Source organism: Ranitomeya imitator, chromosome 1, assembly GCF_032444005.1.
Source record: "Ranitomeya imitator isolate aRanImi1 chromosome 1, aRanImi1.pri, whole genome shotgun sequence".
NCBI classification, from domain to species: Eukaryota; Metazoa; Chordata; class Amphibia; order Anura; family Dendrobatidae; genus Ranitomeya; species Ranitomeya imitator.
In genome coordinates, this window is record NC_091282.1 from 61275652 (window position 1) to 61300145 (window position 24494).

A 24494-nucleotide genomic window follows, 5' to 3' on the forward strand; every position below is an offset into this window, starting at 1 on the left:
AGACCCTATAAAAAGGCTCGAGCCACCTGTGCCCCACCTTTAAGGGGGACAGAGAGAACTGTGAGGACCTTGCCAGAAGCCACGGGCAGCAAAGGACTACACCACTGCGCCAATAGGAAGGCTTTTAACTCCACCTGGTAAAGGGGACTCTGAACTCGCTTCCAAGCTGGCCGGACCCTACCTGCCCTGTGATCTGGTGCCCTGGACTGCGGTTGCCTGAAGTCTTCAGTAAACCAGGTAAAGAGACTGCAAACCTGTGTCCTCTGTTTCCTACCGCACCACCCACCATCTTCATCTACACACCGGGAGCCCTGGTGTTATGACCTGGTGGTGAGGACAATAATGGACCTGGTGGTTAAGAGCACACGGAATGACCTGATAGTTACTAATAATACAGACAAGCTCTGAGACGTGGGAACTCTGCTGACCGCAATCCCTAAACCTATCACACACACTAGAAATAGCCGTGGATTGCTCCTAACGCTCCCTATGCAACTCGTCACAGCCTAAGGAACTAGCTAGCCCTAGAGAAAGAAAAATAAAGCCTACCTTGCCTCAGAGAAATTCCCCAAAGGAACAGGCAGCCCCCCACATATAATGACTGTGAGTTAAGATGAATATTACAAACACAGAGATGAAATAGATTTAGCAAAGTGAGGCCCGACTTACTGAACAGATAGAGGATAGGAAAGGTAACTTTGCGGTCAGCACAAAAAACTACAAAAAGACCACGCAGAGGGCGCAAAAAGACCCTCCGCACCGACTCACGGTGCGGAGGAGCTCCCTCTGCGTCCCAGAGCTTCCAGCAAGCAAGACACAAATCAAAATAGCAAGCTGGACAGAAAAAATAGCAAACAGAGAAAAACAAGCAGGAACTTAGCTTCTGCTGGGAAGACAGGTCACAAGAACGATCCAGGAGCGAACTAGACCAATACTGGAACATTGACAGGTGGCATGGAGCAATGATCTAGGTGGAGTTAAATAGAGCAGCCAGCTAACGAATTAACCTCGTCACCTGTGGAAGGAACCTCAGAAGCCGCAGCCCTACTCACAACCACCAGAGGAAGCCCATAGACAGAACCAGCCGAAGTACCATTCATGACCACAGGAGGGAGCTTAACAACAGAATTCACAACAGTACCCCCCCTTGAGGAGGGGTCACCGAACCCTCACCAGAGCCCCCAGGCCAACCAGGACGAGCCAAATGAAAGGCACGAACCAGATCGGCAGCATGAACATCAGAGGCAAAGACCCAGGAATTATCTTCCTGACCATAACCCTTCCATTTGAACAGGTACTGGAGTTTCCGTCTCGAAATACGAGAATCCAAAATCTTCTCCACGACATACTCCAACTCCCCCTCAACCAACACCGGGGCAGGAGGATCAACGGATGGAACCACAGGCGCCACGTATCTCCGCAACAACGACCTATGGAATACATTATGGATGGCAAAAGAAGCTGGAAGGGTCAAACGAAATGACACAGGATTGATAACCTCAGAAATCTTATACGGACCAATGAAACGAGGCTTAAACTTAGGAGAGGAAACCTTCATAGGAACATAACGAGACGACAACCAAACCAAATCCCCAACACGAAGTCGGGGACCCACACAGCGCCGGCGGTTAGCGAAACGTTGAGCCTTCTCCTGGGACAATGTCAAATTGTCCACCACATGAGTCCAAATCTGCTGCAACCTATCCACCACAGTATCCACACCAGGACAGTCCGAAGACTCAACATGCCCTGAAGAGAAACGAGGATGGAAACCAGAATTGCAGAAAAACGGCGAAACCAAAGTAGCCGAGCTGGCCTGATTATTAAGGGCGAACTCAGCCAAAGGCAAAAAGGACACCCAATCATCCTGATCAGCAGAAACAAAGCATCTCAGATATGTTTCCAAAGTCTGATTAGTACATTCGGTTTGGCCATTTGTCTGACGATGGAAAGCCGAGGAAAAAGACAAATCAATGCCCATCCTAGCACAAAAGGATCGCCAAAACCTCGAAACAAACTGGGAACCTCTGTCCGAAACGATGTTCTCTGGAATGCCATGTAAACGAACCACATGCTGGAAAAACAACGGCACCAAATCAGAGGAGGAAGGCAATTTAGACAAGGGTGCCAAATGGACCATGTTAGAGAAGCGATCACAAACCACCCAAATGACCGACATCTTTTGAGAGACAGGGAGATCCGAAATAAAATCCATAGAAATATGTGTCCAAGGCCTCTTTGGGACCGGCAAGGGCAAAAGCAACCCACTGGCACGAGAACAGCAGGGCTTAGCCCGAGCACAAGTCCCACAGGACTGCACAAAAGAACGCACATCCCGCGACAGAGACGGCCACCAAAAGGATCTAGCCACCAAATCTCTGGTACCAAAGATTCCAGGATGCCCAGCCAACACCGAACAATGAACCTCAGAGATAACACTACTAGTCCATTTATCAGGGACAAACAGTCTCTCCGCTGGGCAACGGTCAGGTCTATCAGCCTGAAATTTTTGCAGCACCCGCCGCAAATCAGGGGAGATGGCAGACAAAATTACCCCCTCTTTCTGAATACCCGCCGGCTCAGGAACACCCGGAGAGTCGGGCACAAAACTCCTTGACAGGGCATCAGCCTTCACATTCTTAGAGCCCGGAAGGTACGAAACCACAAAATCAAAACGGGAGAAAAATAGCGACCAACGAGCCTGTCTAGGATTCAACCGTTTGGCAGACTCGAGATAAGTCAAATTCTTGTGATCCGTCAAGACCACCACGCGATGCTTGGCTCCTTCAAACCAATGACGCCATTCCTCGAATGCCCACTTCATGGCCAACAACTCTCGATTGCCAACATCATAATTGCGCTCAGCAGGCGAAAACTTTCTAGAAAAGAAGGCACATGGTTTCATCACCGAGCCATCAGAACTTCTTTGCAACAAAACAGCTCCTGCTCCAATCTCAGAAGCATCAACCTCGACCTGAAACGGGAGCGAAACATCTGGCTGGCACAACACAGGGGCAGAAGAAAAACGACGCTTCAACTCCTGAAAAGCTTCCACAGCCGCAGAAGACCAATTGACCACATCAGCACCCTTCTTGGTCAAATCAGTCAACGGTTTAGCAACACTAGAAAAATTACTGATGAAGCGACGATAAAAATTAGCAAAGCCCACGAACTTTTGCAGACTCTTCACAGATGTCGGCTGAGTCCAATCATAAATGGCCTGGACTTTAACAGGGTCCATCTCGATAGTAGAAAGGGAAAAAATGAAACCCAAAAATGAAACCTTCTGAACTCCAAAGAGACACTTTGACCCCTTCACAAACAAAGAATTCGCACGAAGGACCTGGAACACCATTCTGACCTGCTTCACGTGAGACTCCCAATCATCCGAGAAGACCAAAATATCATCGAAATACACAATCAGGAATTTATCCAGGTACTCTCGGAAGATGTCATGCATAAAGGACTGAAACACTGATGGAGCATTGGAAAGCCCGAATGGCATAACCAGGTACTCAAAATGGCCCTCGGGCGTATTAAATGCTGTTTTCCATTCATCGCCCTGTTTAATACGCACAAGATTATACACACCACGAAGATCTATCTTGGTGAACCAACTAGCCCCCTTAATCCGAGCAAATAAATCAGACAGCAGCGGCAAAGGGTACTGAAATTTGACTGTGATCTTATTAAGAAGACGGTAATCAATACAAGGTCTCAAAGAACCATCCTTCTTGGCCACAAAAAAGAACCCTGCTCCCAATGGTGACGACGACGGGCGAATATGACCCTTCTCCAAGGATTCCTTTATATAACTCCGCATAGCGGCGTGTTCTGGCACAGATAAATTGAACAGTCGGCCCTTAGGAAACTTACTACCAGGAATCAAATCGATAGCACAATCGCAATCCCTATGAGGAGGTAGGGCACTGGATTTGGGCTCATCAAATACATCCCGGTAATCTGACAAAAACTCCGGGACTTCGGAAGGGGTGGATGACGAAATAGACAAAAATGGAACATCACCATGTACCCCCTGACAACCCCAGCTGGACACAGACATAGATTTCCAATCCAATACTGGATTATGGACCTGTAGCCATGGCAACCCCAAAGCGACCACATCATGCAGATTATGCAACACCAAAAAGCGAATATCCTCCTGATGTGCAGGAGCCATGCACATGGTCAATTGGGTCCAGTACTGAGGCTTATTCTTGGCCAAAGGCGTAGCATCAATTCCTCTCAATGGAATAGGATACTGCAAGGGCTCCAAGAAAAAACCACAGCGCCTAGCAAACTCCAAGTCCATCAAATTCAGGGCAGCGCCTGAATCCACAAATGCCATAACAGAAAAGGATGACAAAGAGCAAATCAGAGTAACGGACAAAAGAAATTTCGACTGTACCGTACCAATGGTGGCAGACCTAGCGAAACGCTTAGTGCGCTTAAGACAATCGGAGATAGCATGAGTGGAATCACCACAGTAAAAACACAGCCCATTCCGACGTCTGTGTTCTTGCCGTTCAGCTCTGGTCAAAGTCCTATCACATTGCATAGGCTCAGGTCTATGCTCAGATAATACCACCAAATGGTGCACAGCTTTACGCTCACGCAAGCTTCGATCGATCTGAATGGCCAAAGACATAGACTCATTCAGACCAGCAGGCATGGGAAATCCCACCATGACATCCTTAAGGGCTTCAGAGAGACCCTTTCTGAAAATTGCTGCCAGGGCACATTCATTCCACTGAGTGTGTACAGACCACTTCCTAAACTTCTGACAATATATCTCTACCTCATCCTGACCCTGACACAGAGCCAGCAAGATTTTCTCTGCCTGATCCACTGAATTTGGTTCATCATAAAGCAATCCAAGCGCCAGAAAAAACACATCAACATCATGCAATGCCGGATCTCCTGGCGCAAGGGAAAATGCCCAGTCTTGAGGGTCGCCACGTAACAAAGAAATAATGATTTTCACTTGTTGAACAGGGTCACCTGAGGAGCGAGGTTTCAAAGCAAGAAACAATTTACAATTATTTTTGAAATTCAGAAACTTAGATCTATCCCCATAATACAAATCAGGAATTGGAATCCTAGGCTCTAACATCGGATTCTGAACCACAAAATCTTGAATGTTTTGTACCCTTGCAGTGAGATTATCCATACAAGAGAACAGACCTTGAATGTCCATATCTACACCTGTATCCTGAACCACCCAGAGGTAAAGGGGAAAAGAGAGACAAAACACACTGCAAAGAAAAAAAATGGTCTCAGAACTTCTCTTATCCCTCTATTGAGATGCATTAGTACTTTGGGCCATCTGTACTGTTATGACCTGGTGGTGAGGACAATAATGGACCTGGTGGTTAAGAGCACACGGAATGACCTGATAGTTACTAGTAATACAGACAAGCTCTGAGACGTGGGAACTCTGCTGACCGCAATCCCTAAACCTATCACACACACTAGAAATAGCCGTGGATTGCTCCTAACGCTCCCTATGCAACTCGTCACAGCCTAAGGAACTAGCTAGCCCTAGAGAAAGAAAAATAAAGCCTACCTTGCCTCAGAGAAATTCCCCAAAGGAACAGGCAGCCCCCCACATATAATGACTGTGAGTTAAGATGAATATTACAAACACAGAGATGAAATAGATTTAGCAAAGTGAGGCCCGACTTACTGAACAGATAGAGGATAGGAAAGGTAACTTTGCGGTCAGCACAAAAAACTACAAAAAGACCACGCAGAGGGCGCAAAAAGAACCTCCGCACCGACTCACGGTGCGGAGGCGCTCCCTCTGCGTCCCAGAGCTTCCAGCAAGCAAGACACAAATCAAAATAGCAAGCTGGACAGAAAAAATAGCAAACAGAGAAAAACAAGCAGGAACTTAGCTTCTGCTGGGAAGACAGGTCACAAGAACGATCCAGGAGCGAACTAGACCAATACTGGAACATTGACAGGTGGCATGGAGCAATGATCTAGATGGAGTTAAATAGAGCAGCCAGCTAACGGATTAACCTCGTCACCTGTGGAAGGAAACTCAGAAGCCGCAGCCCCACTCACAACCACCAGAGGAAGCCCATGGACAGAACCAGCCGAAGTACCATTCATGACCACAGGAGGGAGCTTAACAACAGAATTCACAACACCCTGGGGACCCAACTTTACCTGTGGGAAATTATACCATCTTAGCTGCCATACCATCACCCCAGCGGACCCCTTTAAGCAGCGTCGGTCCCCACTGACCGAATACCACAGGTGGCGTCACGAACAAACTTTATTTCACAAACCCCTTTAAAGACATTCCCTTTTACCACAGACTGGGTTGCCGCCACCGTGACACATCCTCTTTAAACCGCACCCGGTACTGAGTACCCCTAGGCCCTGGCGGGCATTCCACACATCCATACACATTCGCTATAAAGGCAGCCATATAGGAACAAGGGGACGCAGAGGACATCGCCCGACAAGGTCCGAGGCTGCTGGCCTGGAACACTGTGTGTGAAGGCGCAGGGCAGGAGAGATGGGAACCAGCGCAGTGAGACGGCCAGGAAAGGAATATAAGAGAGGAGTCCTGGAAAGTGTACCCCAAATCATCTGGGAGTTGGCTGGACCACAGACACGGAGGACACAGCACCCAGCTGGAGACAGTAATCTGCAGAACTGTGAGTAAAGCATTGAAAACTGCACCCAGCTGTGTCCTCTGAATTATCTCTGCATCATTCGCCCTGCATTACAACTACCACAACCACAATCATCACAATTAACACCTATATCTGCACTGGGAACTATCTCTGCCCGTGGAGAGCTGAAACATCTTTGCTGCATCACCAACTGCCCCAGTGGATCTGGACTGCAGCGTCGGCCATATTGACCGAACACCACGGGTGGCATCACGAACAAATTTCCCTTTAAACCTTATTTTTCCCCTTGACTTTTATTGGACGCCCAGGGCCACGGACAGGGTCACTGCTGCCGTGTCACATCCGTTTTAAGAACTGTCCGACCCGGCCCAAGTACCCCACGGCGCTCCATAGTGCTGGTTTCTATCGGTAGATTCTGGTACAAGAAGAGGTAATGTTGCGTCAGCTTAATAGTACGCGTCAGTATGGGCACTGGCTACTTTGTAGATTTCGCCACTGTATGCCATATTATTGAGATTAACCAACAAAGAAAGAAAAACCGAAGGCATGTCCAATAATTCAATATATGAAAGAATCTATTAGCGAATATACAACAAAATGAGGTGGGGTGGGGGACAAATACCAGAAAAAAGGGGCACAACACAATTGACAAAATTGATTGCAAATTAATATAGCAATAAGGCAGTAGGAAAATAAATATTGGATATATATTATAAAACCACACTGGTCAAAAATTGCCAAATGTATATGCCGCCAGATGGAAGTAAAATAGCAATCAAAAACAGTATAGCAATGTGCAAATGTAAGGTATCATATGTGGGATAAAGTGCAGGTGCAAATAAATATAAGGGGCAAAGACAAGGCAGCTACATAGAAATAATGTAAACAGCAGAGGATAGCATATATAAAAGCTGCTGACTTAAATAAGTCCAAAGAATTCCCATCCAAACTTTTTACCTTAAATAGAAAACCGAAAAGATAATGGACCCAAGAGCTAAAATATAACAATTTTATTGAGAAAAAATTCTAAAATATTACACATAAATACTAAAAACAGAAGTACAAGAGATGCAATGGAAAAGGGAGAGGCAAACCTAGTACCACGCACGGATACAACTATCAAAAGAGGGGCAAATCAGCAATAATATGTTGGAAAACCGTACATATAAACATATATATGAGCTCATAGAGGTATAGCAAATACAAAATCTAGGCCCAAAATCCAATCTAATCATAAATTGTAGTACTAATAGAGAGTGGGCAACTACACCAGGGAGAGAGCTCCAAAATAAAAAGCAGACAGCAGGGTGGTTCAGGTAGTAAATTTGACGGTATAAACCGAGTATCTAAATGCAGGCACTAAATAGTGACTCACCCCAGAACGGCACATCCATACAAATACACTAAGAAATTATTCCGGGAGGTCCCATGTATGAAAAAGACTGTGCCCAAATTATGCCTGCCAAATGGCTAAAGGGGAAAAGATAAGGAAAATCCGATATAATATATGCCATATACCAACCTGCTGCTGCCGTGCGTGGATAAGAGGCCCCAACGCGCGTTTCGCAAATATTGCTTCTTCGGGGGGCGCGCCTCTTATCCACGCACGGCAGCAGCAGGTTGGTATATGGCATATATTATATCGGATTTTCCTTATCTTTTCCCCTTTAGCCATATGGCAGGCCGTTCTGGGGTGAGTCACTATTTAGAGCTGGAACTGTGCAATTGCATTGGAGACCATAAATAGCAGAGTTAGGACAGGAAAGTTATCGACGTGGATACCAGATGTTAAACAGTGGATTTGTAGCAGTGGAGACTAGGATGTAGCACAGTAATAAAGGAGCAGTGACATGTGAGTGTACAGAGCTAAACAGCAGGTAGTTGTAGCGGAGACTTGAGTGTAGCAGAGCCTGAGAAATGGAGTTGTAGGAGCAGACACTTGAGTGTATCAGAGCTGAAGAAGCAGAGTCACAATAGTAGAGACAAGGCAGTGACAGAACTGGGGTAACAGGGTCATAGTGCTGGACAGCTGAATGTAGCGGAGCTGGAAAAGTAATGTCGTCGAAGTTGACCCTTGAATGTAGCAGATCTGAAGTAGGGGAATCGTAGTAATGGAGACTAGGTTGTCGTAGAGCTGAAATGCAGTACTGCAGTAGCTTGGATGTAGCAGAGTAGGAGCAGCAGGACCGCCAGCTATCTGAATACTAGGTGAAGTTATCATTGAGGAGGAGACAGGAGCGGTCAGAGGAGAGGATTGATAAAGGTGCTACAACCAGGGCGGGTGACTAATGGCTGCCGCCTGAGGTACTAACTTTGAGAAATCCACATCAGAACAACTGTGTAATCCTTTAAAAAATGTTCTTGCCTGATATTGAAGTGAGAATTTTAATATGAGGAAGAAAAGATTTCTCAAAGAGCACAGAACTCACTCATTACTGAACCTGAAATCGAGGCTCCAAACCATCGGCTGCAATCGTTGGCTAGCCAAAAAACAACTCGCTGGTCGCCCTTGCCATATATCAATAATTCGGGTGCTGCAGAATGCATTTGCTACAATCTGTCCGACTTGCCAATATCTTTCTTCCCTTCCACCTCTCGTACAACTAAATTAAACCTACTGTCTTGACAGTAAAAAAAATCTTTTATAAACCTTTCAAATTACTTCTCTTAAACGGAGCTCAGAAAGCGCTATATAACTGCAGTTGTAGGGTTAATCTGTGGTTTATAGCGTTATGTTGGTACTCGACCGCTGTACTTACAATGCGGCTCGGGAAGAAAAATAAACTTTATTTCTACCTGGTGACGCCGGCTTTCAGTCACAGGTGTGGCCCGAAGCAATTACAGTCATGACTCATAACGCATTACTTTCAAAAGCATTTTCACAGTTCTTCCCGAAACCACCACTAGGGGGTAGTTCTCTGCATACAGATTTATACTACAGCAGCTGTATAACGCCATATGCAGTTAGCTCCCTCTAGTGGCGACTGTAGAAATACAAAATGTTATCGTATAGCCCACCAGCTGTGTAAATGAAAGCAGATTTGGTGCTCTGTGTCACAAACTTGGCCAGAGAAAAACATCACTTATATTTGCCTTTTCCATGCCACTAGTGTTTTTTTTTTGACTGATGCCTTCAAGGATTAGACTGGATCTTCATGTTTGGCTTAATATTGGCTTGACCAAATTTGAAGGATTTTGATACGTTCCTGACATACTCTAAATGGAGAAGGGACAAATTATTCCAGAAGTCAATGAGTTACATAAAAAAACCGAGCTGAGATGTAACTGAAATCTCTGTGAAGGACGAGAATAAGGGCCACATTACATCCACGCACGCTTTTATACTTCTCTCACCTGAAAACGTTAACAATCGTGACATTCACGGGAGCGGTAGTAACTCATCATCGGATACTTAATTGGCTGTCTCACTTTATAGAGTTTGTCAAGGTCATCATGCAAATCCTTCCATGGAACACCAGAGCTGTCATTAAACTGTATACACAGAGCTCCACTCAACATTGAGACATTTTAAGACTTTAGTGATACAAGGGACTGAAAACACCTATCATCTACTTTGCCAAGATTAAATGTTCCTTGCGGGGTGTTCCCGGCATGATGTGGTTAGTAGGCACAGTAACGGCCTAAGGTCTGGACACATCTTGTTCTTATTAGAATGTGCACATTGCAGATTCAGAATAATGAAACGCATGTGAAACCAATCAGAATGTATGTTAAACGGGGGATGTACCGCCCATAGCGGCAGACTACATGGCTGCTATGGGGCCCGGAAGCCACGGGGGTCCAGCACTGCTCTGTACTGCACCCCTCACCCTGCTCGTCATCAGAATTTCAGCGATATCCACATCCTGAGATTTAATAGAATGCTGGAGCCACCATTCAGCCTGTGTGTCTGAGGTTGCATGCAATGCACACGGGATGACATCACTACTTGTCTGTAGTGCCTACAGTGCGGAGCCTCAGTACTCATGCTTCACAGACCAGAGCAGTGCACTGGGGAAACAGTGGGCTGAGATCAGTGTTTATTTTATTTCTTTTAATGTCAGTAGCTGTGGGGACTCTCAAACTAAGTGGTGCGAAGTGGGGTGCTGTGGGGATGCTCGTACTGCGTTAGGTGCTGGCACTGAAGGCCATCATACTGTTGAATGCATAACTAACCTTGGGGGCTACCATACTGGGTGGGGGACTGACATTGAGGGTCATAATACTGACTGGGGGGCTGGATTTGGGTACCATCATATTGGGAGGCTGTGGAAGCATCATAATGAAGGGCCATTATATTGTATAGGGGGGTGTGGGGACTATGATACTTTGTGGGGTATCCGTGACGATGTGCCAGTCTGAAGTAAGGGAGAGGTGAAACTGTTCCTATAGCTGGGGCCTTCACTATACCTGTCACAGGGGTACTCTTGAAGATAGAGAAGCCTGGGTCTCCAACCGTAGCTAATTCCTCCCTCACCCAGGAAGGGATTGGACTGATGGGAAATGGATAGCACAAACAGGGGAAAAAACATCAAAGTGGAAAACAAGGAAACAGTAGGAGCGACCAACCAAATGGGAGAGGCTAAGTAAATACACACTTTGGAAAAACCATGCAGAAAACTCATAGAGCAAATGCAGCGCCCCAGGGTCCTGGCCGTTGCAGTAATATCATTCTCCTCTAGGGGGGGTGATATTACGTTTGGAGGCAAAGAAGGACAACTGAATCCAGGTATCACAAACATGCAACACATTTCGCACTCCAGGCCACCAGGGGGAGCTCTGCTCCTATTTATTAGGGCACTCTTCACACTTAGGTAAAACTGGTTGCCTGGGGAGGAAGTTAGTTAGTTGCTGGCTGAGCTTCGCTCAGGTAGTTGGTTCCTGACAGGGGTGGGAGCCTGTCAGAGATCAAGACAGAAGGACACGGAGCTGTGCATGCTCTGAGAGATGCAGCTTCTAGAAAGAGACATTGAAGGAGAGCTGTATTGTAGAGAGGGTGAAGAAGTCGTCGCAAAGGAGTGGATGCCAGGAGGAGTTCTGCCCTACACAGGCTGCATCCTTCTGAGGTGCAGGATCCTGGTAGCCGGAACACCGAAGGAGCAACGATCCTTTATGCCTTGCTCCAGAGACCGGTAGAACAGCTAATTTCATGTTACCTGTCCGCCCCTACACCCAAGAAGCAAGGTGGCACCCCTTAGAGGCTGGGGCATGATAGAGTCCCTGTAAAACGCCTAAAGCCACCGGTCATATGGGTTTGTCCTATCCATCTGGGGGACAGAGAGAGACATAACATCTACAACATCTGTGAGGACCTTATGAGAAGCTTAGCAGTAAGGTACTACAACACCACGGAGCTAGAGGAAGGCTACTGATTTCTACCTGGACAAGGGGACTCTCGATTAGTCCAAACCAGCCGGACTCTACCTGCCCTGTGATCTGGTGCTCTGGACTGTGGATGCTGAAGCCTTCAGTAAAGGTAAAGAGACTACAACCTTGTGTCCTTGTTCTTCACTGCGCCTCTCACAATCCACCATCTACACACTGGGAAGCCCTGGGGACATACTTCACCTGTGGGAAGGTATACCATCTAGCTGCCATAACATCACCCCAGCGGATCCCTTAAAGCAGCATCGTTCACCCTGACCGAATACCACAGGTGGCGTCACGAACATTTCCCCTTTAAAGACCTTTCCCTTTTACACGGACATCCTAAGGGCCACGGACCGGGTCACCCACCGTGGCATCCCCCCTGTGAACCGAAGGACTTGGTACCGAGTACCCGGCTGCCCTTGGGGGCGCTCCACAAACACCAACTGTCACAAAAAAGGACTACTCTCTCACAACCAAACTGGGTAGTTGTAAGCCAACGCCAGCAGGGAGCAGAGGAAGCAGTGAGGTTTAAATAGAGGCCCCTGCAGAGTGATAGGATAGGCCAAATAGCAAATGGAAAACACCTGCGATAAGAAAGTAGTGACAAAAGGCAAAAGGGAAATCAGCACCTGGACAGCGACAGGATCTCTAATGACTCAGCGGATAGAGATGCCGGCAGACAACCACAAGCCTGCCGGACCAAATTCATACTGAGTGGGTCCATTAATAAGTGATGGCTGTGGGTCATCATACTGAGAAGGGATTATACTCTGTCAGTGGGGCAGTTTTTTAGGAGCATCATACTCTATAATGGTCAGGAAAGAGGTTTTGTGGGTAACAACACTAAGGGGCTTCGATAGAGGCATCGGTACTGTGTACATGACGCAAAACTTGTTTGTCTCCCTGTTTATAAAAGTTGGGCAATATAACCTTGCCTACACCACCAAATATATATATATTTAGGAGGGGAAGGGCCAAATTAAAACTTTTGCTGTGGGCACCATTAATTTTATGTTCACCCTTTTTATTAAACCTTAGATTCCTGGAACTAGTTGGGTTGACATTTTTGTTTCTGTTAAGTCATTTCTATTTTTGCATTTAAAAGCCAAAGTGACGAATAGGGCATAATGATATTTTCTTTGTGGTAGAAATATCAATAAAACAAATGCATCCATAGTATTAAAGAGGTTGTCCACTACTTCTATATTGATGGCCTATCTTTAGGATAAGTCATCAATATCAAACCGGTGATACAGCCCCACTGATCAGCTGTGCCCAATCTTGACAGTGGATGAATGTGATCAGTTGCGAAGCTGCACAGCACAGCTCCATCAATTATATAGCGGCCGAGAACAGGTACTGCACATCTGCCCCAATTTGAATGAATGAGAATGGATCTGCAGTATCAAGCTGCGGCCACTAAACAGTTCATGGAGTTCATGCTATTCTGCTCTACTTACAGTTGATCAGTGGGGGCGCCGGGTGTCCCACCACCATCGTTCTGATATTGATGACCTATCTTGAGGATAGGTCATCAATTTAAAAATAGTGGACAACCCTTCTAAGGCAATCCAGAGGCCTGCTGCAGCTTAAAATAAAATAAAACTATTGTGATTGGCTGCAGCAGTCACATGCTGTACATCAGCATGACCATTGAGTCCAGTGATTGGCTGCAACAGTCACATGCCATAGTTGTGATGTCATCAGTGTAGACATGTCAATAAAGACCAGGGCAGCAGTGAAGAGGGGATGACAAAGAGGCTGGTGAAGATAAGACTTTTTTTTTTTGGCTGGCGAAGGTGGAAAACCTCTTTAAATCAGATTTTTCATAAATACAACAATCACTAGGAGAAGAGAAACGACATATAAAGTCACCTGGAGTCCAGATACATTTTCTGACAAAAGAATGGCTCTCAAATCCTGCCATGACCCATCATGATTCAGCAGCATCAGACACAACAACATTTGTGTCCTTCTACCTTTGTAACAGGACAACGTGTGATCAATCCACATGAAATGTGAATTTTTCTATAAAGTGAAAATTAACGCGCCTTGTAAAGATTTACAGCAGATTGGGGAAAGGTCAAGTTTTCATTGTTGCCGAGCTTGTTTCCATGGAAACGGCAATACGGGCGCTCGTTATTAGAGCGTTCATTTGTTCCTGTAGCCATATGATTAAAGCGCCTCCATCCCCTCTGACGGGTAAAGAGCGTTCCTCTGTCTTTATTTCCTGTGAGCTGCAAACCAACTCTGCATGTGAGCATTCTCTGCAGCCGTCAAATTATAATAAATGCCAAAATATTTTCACTTTGCCTTGATATTTTTTTTTTTTACTTTGCTACGTCTGAAGAGGGGTGAGATTGAGGACAAAGCTTCAGCTTCTCACAGATGAAAAGGCATAAGGTAGTCACGAAATCTCTATCATGTACAATAACACGTATTTATTAATATATGAAAGGAGCGCACTTTTATGTCCTGGAGATGTGAGCGTCGAAGTGGTGGGGAAAAAAAGTTTTTAGCGATCATCCTGATAATCGCAAAACTTCTTATGATGAGTTTGAGACAAGAAAAAAAAAGCAAAACTCTCTCAATGACCTTAGAATATTGCCAAAATTACTGGATGCTAAAAAAAAATGGCAGGTCTTATAGGGTGCTCCCTGATTACAGTGGTTAGGGCCTATCAAAAGTGAGCCAAGGAAGGACAATTGGTGAACTGACAAAAGAATTATGCATGCCTGGGGTCATTACTATGCATGGGAACAGAAGACACAACTGTTTGCTCCGTTCCCACTGGATAGTCAACATAGCATAAATTTCGGGAAAAGTTACTTCTGGCTTCAACAAAAAGGTGTCAGGATGCACAGAGCATCACAGCCTGATTTGCATAAGGCTGTATATTAATAGACAGGAGCACTGTAAAAGAATAAAGGTGATGGCCGTTTCGCCTGACGCTTCCTCTAGGGCTAGAAAAAGTTTGTTAGATGTGAAATGGCCATCGCCTCTCATACATCATGCCACTCTCCCTGCTATCATTAATTATCATAGTAATGGATAGTGATGAGCGAATATACTCGTTACTCGAGATTTCCCGAGCACGCTCGGGTGTCCTCCGGGTATTTTTTAGTGCTCGGAATTTTCGTTTTCTTCGCCGCAGCTGAATGATTTACAGCTATTAGCCAGGCTGATTACATGTGGGGATTCCCTAGCAACCAGGCAACCCCCACATGTACTTAGCCTGGCTAATAGCTGTAAATCATTCAGCTGAGGCGAGGAAAACTAAATCTCCGAGCACTAAAAAATACTCAGAGGACACCCAAGCGTGCTCGGGAAATCTCGAGTAACGAGTATATTCGCTCATCACTAGTAATGGATTATCATTAATAAAAAATTTAAAAAAAAACACCGTTAGTGAATGAATGTTATGTTTTTTACAATTTTTGGACTTTGCTGAGGATATGTGACATGTTATCTAACAGATTATATTATACTCTAGGGGTAGTACCACCATGCTATTTATCTTAAAAAAAAGGAGACTGTAAAGACCAGTCAGAATGACCTCTTTTCAAGATCAAAAGACCCTACGATGGGCATGTAAGCATCAAATGGATCTTGGAGCAAAGGAAGAAGGCATATTGGCATGATGGGTTCTTTTACGTCAGGTGGGTGGCCCCTGACCGGGAAAAGAAATGTCACCAGGATGTGTTATGTGAAGAAAACAGACCAGCGAAGGCAATGTGATGAGGCAATATTCTGCTGAGAAACCTTCTGTCTTTGCATCAAGGGGATGTAGCAATTAACACTCACGTAAACATTGCACAGACCTTCATGGTAGCAGTCTTCCTAATTTCCATTTTCATCAGAATAATGCCCCGCCATACTGCAGGAAATGTTTTGTGAGCATAACACAATGTTCTCGGTCTTGACTTGGCCTCCAAATTCTTATATTCACCACTACCAGAATAAGCATCTGCGACAAAACAACCCAATCCTCTGATCCATGGAAGCTGCACCTGACAACTTAGAGGACTTTAAGAATGATTGCTAATATCTTGATGCAGGATACCAGAGGACATCTTCGTAGGCCCATGATGCTGCAGATCTGAGCTGTTTTGGGACCTAAACACTATTATAAAACTCATTTTACAACTTATTAGTGTTGTGAGGAAATGAAAGGAATCATATACAGTACGAGGGCCGTTATGTGCCTCACAGGATGTGCATAAAGGTATACTAAACCTGCTGGAGAGCATTGTAATTAATGCCATGCTTGTGGTTACAATTCAAAATAAAAGAGAAAGTGGTTTGGTCAAACTATTTGATCAAGTCAGATTTATGAAAACCTGACATGGGCTTTTGCTTTTGGAGAGATCTGTAGTGGGACGGATCTCTCCCTCCACTCTGGGTTTTGGGAGTGGCCCATGTCCACAAAACCCATTTGAACTTTCGGTCGAGGTTTGGATAAGTCAGGGTTTTATTTACAAGCAGTGTTGTGAATTCTGCTCTTGGGTTCCCTCCAGTGGTTGTAGGTGGGAATGCAGTTGTCTCTGAGTCGCAGTCCTGGCCAGGTGCATCTGCTGATTGCAGTTCTGACTGGGATATTTAGGTGTGAAGGATTCAGTAGTCCTTGCCAGCTGTCAATGTTTCTTGTGAAGTGTTGGATCACTTTCTGGCTTCTCCTGCTTAGCTGCCAATTCAGCAAAGATAAGTGTCTGGTTTTTGTTTCTGTGGCACACATGCTGTGTGCTTATATTCTGTGCTATTCATTTGTTTTTCTCTTGTCCAGCTTAGACTGTGTCAGTGTTTTCTCAGTCTTGTTGGATTCTCTGGAGTTGCAGATATACGCTCCACATCTTTAGTTAGATGGTGGAGTTTTTGTATTTTCTGCTGTGGATATTTTTGGAAGGATTTTTAATACTGACCGCTTAGTATCCTGTCCTATCCTTTCCTATTTAGCTAGTGTGTGCCTCATTTGCTAAATCCTGTTTCCTGCCTGCGTGTGTCTTTTCCTCTACTACTCACAGTCAATATTTGTGGGGGGGGCTGCCTATCCTTTGGGGTTCTGCTCTGAGGCAAGGTAGAATTCCTATTTCCATCTATAGGGGTATTTAGTCCTCTGGCTGTGTCGAGGTGTCTAGTGTTGTGAATTCTGTGGCAGAGCTCCCTCCTGTGGTCACAAGTGGTACTTCGGCTGATTCTCTCTGTGAGCTTCTGTTGGTGGAGGGAAGTGGTACTGCGGCTTCTGAGTTTCCTCCGTCAGGTGAACTGGTGAGGTCGTTAGGTGCTTCTCTACTTAACTCCACCTAATGCTTTGATCCTGGCTTCCTGACAATGTTCCAGTGTTGGACTTGCTTTTCCCTGGATCTTTCCTGTGGCCTGCTGCTCTGCATAGCTAAGTTCTTCTTTGCTATTTGTTTGCTATTTTTTCTGTCCAGCTTGTCTAATTTGTTGCTGGAAGCTCTGGGACGCAAAGGGTGTACCTCCGTGCCGTTAGTTCGGTACGGAGGGTCTTTTTGCCCCCTTTGCGTGGTTTTCTTTAGGGTTTTGTGTAGACCGCAAAGTTACCTTTTCTATCCTCGCTCTGTTAAGAAAGTCGGGCCTCACTTTGCTGAATCTATTTCATCTCTACGTTTGTCTTTTCATCTTAACTCACAGTCATTATATGTGGGGGGCTGCCTTTTCCTTTGGGGTATTTCTCTGAGGCAAGGTAGGCTTATTTTCTATCTTCAGGCTAGTTAGTTTCTCAGGCTGTGCCGAGTTGCATAGGCAGAGTTAGGCGCAATCCACGGCTGCCTCTAGTGTTGTTTGGAGAGGATTAGGGATTGCGGTCTGCAGAGTTCCCACGTCTCAGAGCTCGTTCTATGATTTTGGGTTATTGTCAGATCACTGTATGTGCTCTGACCGCTATGTCCATTGTGGTACTGAATTGCCTTTCATAACAGTCTAGGTTTTGTTAGGCACACCCCACGGCTACTTCTAGTTGCGGTGTTAAGATCAGAGTTTGCGGTCAGTATAGTTACCTGTTATGAAAGGCAATTCAGTACTACAATGGACACAGCGGTCAGAGCACATACAGTGATCTGACAATAACCCAAAATCATAGAACGAGCTCTGAGACATGGGAGCTCTGCAGACCGCAATCCCTAATCCTCTCCAAACAACACTAGAGGCAGCCGTGGATTGCGCCTAACTCTGCCTATGCAACTCGGCACAGCCTGAGAAACTAACTAGCCTGAAGATAGAAAATAAGCCTACCTTGCCTCAGAGAAATACACCAAAGGAAAAGGCAGCCCCCCACATATAATGACTGTGAGTTAAGATGAAAAGACAAACGTAGAGATGAAATAGATTCAGCAAAGTGAGGCCCGACTTTCTTAACAGATCGAGGATAGAAAAGGTAACTTTGCGGTCTACACAAAACCCTAAAGAAAACCACGCAAAGGGGGCAAAAAGACCCTCCGTACCGAACTAACGGCACGGAGGTACACCCTTTGCGTCCCAGAGCTTCCAGCAACAAATTAGACAAGCTGGACAGAAAAAATAGCAAACAAATAGCAAAGAAGAACTTAGCTATACAGAGCAGCAGGCCACAGGAATGATCCAAGGAAAAGCAAGTCCAACACTGGAACATTGACAGGAAGCCAGGATCAAAGCATTAGGTGGAGTTAAGTAGAGAAGCACCTAACGACCTCACCAGATCACCCGAGGGAGGAAACTCAGAAGCCGCAGTACCACTTCCCTCCACCAACAGAAGCTCACAGAGAGAATCAGCCAAAGTACCACTTGTGACCACAGGAGGGAGCTCTGCCACAGAATTCACAACAGTTACCACCTACTCCAGTGAAAGTTTTCATGCTGCTCCAAGGTCACCTGATCATAACAAAGCAGCAAAGCAGGAGGCGCTATGCAGGACAGGTCTGTGTCAGTCTGAACTGAGGCCAGAGAAGGCAAAGCTACTGACGCATCGAGTGATACAGTGGTGCAGTCACCCACGGCAACAGACTGATACGGACGTTCCGGCTGCGAACCGCAGAATAAAAGTTCTGGATCAATCTTGTGAGTTTGAAAATAAAGACAGTTAAGTTGAACTTTCTTGGGTCTCTACCTCACTGCCTCATGGACAGGAATAATAATAATAATAATAATAATTTTTATTTATATAGCGCCAACATATTCCGCAGCGCTTTACAAATTATAGAGGGGACTTGTACAGACAATAGACATTACAGCATAACAGAAATACAGTTCAAAACAGATACCAGGAGGAATGAGGGCCCTGCTCGCAAGCTTACAAACTATGAGGAAAAGGGGAGACACGAGAGGTGGATGGTAACAATTGCTTTAGTTATTCGGACCGGCCATAGTGTAAGGCTCGGGTGTTCATGTAAAGCTGCATGAACCAGTTAACTGCCTAAGTATGTAGCAGTACAGGAAAGTCCGCTGCCTTACTATCATGGGGTTACCACAATGGAGCGGAGCCAGAAGACCACAGCGTCTGGTTGCTCCTAATCTGCCACTGAGAAGAAGCACTTCTCTGGTTTATTAAATGTATTTTGTTGTGAATTCTGCTCTTGGGTTCCCTCCAGTGGTTGTAGGTGGGAATGCAGTTGTCTCTGAGTCACAGTCCTGGCCAGGTGTATCTGCTGATTGCTGTTCTGACTGGGATATTTAAGTGTGCAGGATTCATTAGCCCTTGCCAGTTGTCAATGTTTCTTCTGAAGTGTTGGATCACTTTCTGGCTTCTCCTGCTCAGCTGTCATTCAGCAAAGATGAGTGTCTGGTTTTTGTTCCTGTGGCACACATGCAGTGTGCTTATATTCTGTGCTATTCATTTGTTTTTCTCTTGTCCAGCTTAGACTGTGTCAGTGTTTTCTCGGTCTTGTTGGATTCTCTGGAGATGCAGATATACGCTCTACATCTTTAGTTAGATGGTGGAGTTTTTGTATTTTCTGCTGTGGATGTTTTTGGAAGGATTTTTAATACTGACCACTTAGTATCCTGTCCTATCCTTTCCTATTTAGCTAGTGTGTGCCTCATTTGCTAAATCCTGTTTTCTACCTACGTGTGTCTTTTCCTCTACTACTCACAGTCAATATTTGTGGGGGGGGCTGCCTATCCTTTGGGGTTCTGCTCTGAGGCAAGGTAGAAATTCCTATTTCCATCTATAAGGGTATTTAGTCGTCCGGCTGTGTCGAGGTGTCTAGGTTTTGTTAGGTACACCCCACGGCTACTTCTAATTGCGGTGATAAGATCAGGGTTTGCGGTCAGTATAGTTACCACCTACTCCAGTGAAAGTTTTCATGCTGCTCCAAGGTCACCTGATCATAACAGTATTTATTTCTTCCAGAAGAACAGGGGTTAATTGGCCATGATGAAAATTGCTGTGCTCGGTTAGCCACTGCTTTTCCCTATAAAATCTGGTCTCTTTTTCCTAGTCCTTGTCAGAGTTAGCACTTGCTTCATGACTAGTGTTGAGCGATACCATCCGATGCTTGAAAGTATCGGTATCGGATAGTATCGGCCGATACCCGAAAAGTATCGGATATCGCCGATACCGATATCTGATACCAATACAAGTCAATGGGACACCAAGTATCGGAAGGTATTCTGATGGTTCCCAGGGTCTGAAGGAGAGGAAACTCTCCTTCAGGCCCTGGGATCCATATTAATGTGTAAAATAAAGAATTAAAATAAAAAATATTGATATATTCACCTCTCCGGCGGCCCCTGGACATCATCGCGTGTAACCGGCAGGCTTCTTTGTTTAAAATGAGCGCGTAGGACCTGAGAATGACGTCAAGGCTTCTGATTGGTCGCGTGCCGCCCATGTGACCGCGACGCAACCAATCAGAAGCCGCGACGTCATTCCTCAGGTCCTAAATTCCTAGAATGAGGAGTTTAGTGCCTGAGAATGACGTCGCGGCTTCTGATTGGTCGCGTCGCGGTCACATGGGCGGCACGCGACCAATCAGAAGCCGCGACGTCATTCCACAGGTCCTAAACGCGCTCATTCTAGGAATTTAGGACCTGAGGAATGACGTCGCGGCTTCTGATTGGTCGCGTCGCGGTCACATGGGCGGCACGCGACCAATCAGAAGCCGCGACGTCATTCCTCAGGTCCTACGCGCTCATTTTAAACAAAGAAGCCTGCCGGTTACACGCGATGATGTCCAGGGGCCGCCGGAGAGGTGAATATATCAATATTTTTTATTTTAATTCTTTATTTTACACCTCACTATGGATCCGATACCGATACCCGATACCACAAAAGTATCGGATCTCGGTATTGGAATTCCCATACCGCTAGTATCGGCCGATACCCGATACTTGCGGTATCGGAATGCTCAACACTATTCATGACAATAAGTATGTAGGAGTTCAATATACTCACTAATGTGTACCAAATATATACTGTGTGGCCTCACAAATGGGCTGAAGTTATGGTAACATCATATAGCAACATATTAGTAATAGTCTGTGACCTAGAAACTTTTCAAACAAATGTTATGTGACCATCCACACTTCAGATACCTCATCACTAAGGCCTCTTTCACATTTCTGTCGGTACGGGCCCGTCGCAATGCGTTGGGCCGACGTACTGACGGACGTTGTGAATTCTCTGCACGACGTGGGCAGCGGATGCAGTTGTTCGAGGCATCCTCTGCCCATTCTGCAGTCCGGGGAGGAGGGGACGGAGTTTCGGCCGCGCATGCGTGGTGGAAAATGGTGGACGCGACGCACAAAAAAGTTACATTGAACTTTTTTTGTGACGACGGTCCGCCAATTACCGACGCATCCAGTGCACGACGTATGGAACGTGTGTCCATACGTCGCGATGCATCGGTAACACAAGTCTATGTGCAAAAAACGCATCCTGCGGGCAACTTTGTAGGATGCGTTTTTTGCACAGAACGACGCATTGCAACATCTTTGTAAAGTCGGAAGTGTGATAGAGGCCTAACACCCTTTCATAAGAACACAGGAAAACAAGTATTAAATCAAGGCTCGATTTACTTCAGCTTTTATCATTAATTATGTTTGCAGTGAGTGATATAACAAGAAGATTGCGTAGCTGTTGAGATCAATACCACTGCGAACACCAGCAGCAAGCCAGAAGTGAGTCCGCAGCACCAAAAAGAAAGCCCTATATCTACATGGAGTGACTGAATTTCCTGGCACCAGTGATGGATCTGCGTCCGTGAATACCAACCTTTTATCCTCTTTTGTCTTGTCTGCTATCATGTTGTTAATTAATGATGCCATGCAATAAACACTGTTTGCCACTGCAGAACTGAATACAACCTGTGAGAAAGAGAGAGACGACCTCGGAATTCAATGCACTGGTCGATACAGTTGGTGATTTCAAGGAGGTGGCCGAACCTGCACCACCAGCAGAAGTAGCAGCAGGAGCTGATGATTCTGCCCCTGTTGTTGTTGAGCCCTCTGGAGTTAAGAAATATGTAGCAAAAATGTCCTGTACTTTAAGTGCAGAAGGCTTCTGCCATGTAGTTGGTAGAGGTGGAGGTGGTCCGAGATTGGGTCCTTGCTGCTCTTAAGGAGACATCCTCCAGACACTCATGGATACTGGTATATTGTGGAGGATCATGCTTGCCTTAACTACCGAGTTTACATTTTGCTTTCTTAATTGGAGTCCTGACATAAGCACCCTCCATTTAGCACACAATATACCAAAGGCACATTCGTCCACTCTCTGGGCATGTGACAAGTGGTAGTTTTAAACACATCGATGGTGGTCCAGACCACGTTGTCGAAAGGGCCTTATAACATTCCACGTTAATTGGAAAGAATCATCTCTAACCACGACATAAGGAGTTGGATCTAATGTGCACCCAGGTAGGGCCCATATGGGAATCTCCAGTGGGAACTCAAGAAAAATAAAAAATAATTTCAAAAGTCAACATATAGACTGGGTAGCTGAAAATAGACGTCTAGTTAATTAAAATAAAATGCTGTGTCGCCAGAGAAACCTATAGAGAATCAGCAAAAACAATGCATATTAGCAGAATTGTCATTTTTTAGCAATTAAAAAAATGCATCAAAAACAACATTGCACGCTCTATCACAAAATTAGTTAGATATTTCATACAACACTGACATCAGTAATATGGGTAATGTTTATAAATGATATCGAGCAAAAAATTATTTGGTGATGTGTTGTAACATTAGGTAACCTTTGAGGTTTGGTTTTGCGCAAACACAATGATAGACACATTGTCAAGGACTTTCAAAAACAGCACACAATGAGAATAAAGAGATAGTAAACCACAAACATTTATATAAGTCATGTTTATGTTGTTGTACGTAAGCCTAGGTTGTAGCTCCTTAACCCCTTAGTGACAGAGCCAATTTGGTACTTAACCCCTTCATGACCGGGGGATTTTTCGTTTTTCCGTGTTCGTTTTTCGCTCCCCTCCTTCCCAGAGCCATAACTTTTTTATTTTTCCGTCAATTTGGCCATGTGAGGGCTTATTTTTTGCGGGACGAGTTGTACTTTTGAACGACATCATTGGTTTTAGCATGTCATGTACTAGAAAACGGGAAAAAAATTCCAAGTGCGGTGAAATTGCAAAAAAAGTGCAATCCCACATTGGTTTTTTGTTTGGCTTTTTTGTTAGGTTCACTAAATGCTAAAAATGACCTGCCGTCATGATTATCCAGGTCATTACGAGTTCATAGACACCAAACATGACTAGGTTATTTTTTATCTAAGTGGTGAAAAAAAATTCCAAACTTTGCTAAAAAAAAAAAAAAAATTGCGCCATTTTCCGATACTTGTAGCGTCTCCATTTTTCATCATCTGGGGTCGGTTGAGGGCTTATTTTTTGCGTGCCGAGATGACGTTTTTAATGATAGCATTTCGGTGCAGATACGTTCTTTTCATCGCTCGTTATTGCATTTTAATGCAATGTCGCGGCGACCAAAAAAACGTAATTCTGGCGTTTCGAGTTTTTTTCCCGCTACGCTGTTTAGCAATCAGGTTAATACTTTTTTTTATTTGATAGATCGGGCGATTCTGAGCGCGGTGATACCAAATATGCGTAGATTTGATATTTTTTTTATTGATTTATTTTGATTGGGGCGAAAGGGGGGTGATTTAAACTTTTATGTTTTTTTTATTTTTTTCACATTTTTTTAAACTTTTTTTTTTAACTTTTGCCATGCTTCAATAGCCTCCATGAGAGGCTAGAAGCAGGCACAACCCGATCGGCTCTGCTACATAGCAGCGATCTGCTGATCGCTGCTATGTAGCAGAATTGCACGTGTGCTGTGAGCGCCGACCACAGGGTGGCGCTCACAGCGACGGGCAATCAGTAACCATAGAGGTCTCAAGGACCTCTATGGTTACAATATACAAGCATCGCCGACCCCCGATCATGTGACGGGGGTCGGCGATGACGTCATTTCCGGCCGCCCGGCCGGAAGCGGTAGTTAAATGCCGCTGTCTGCGTTTGACAG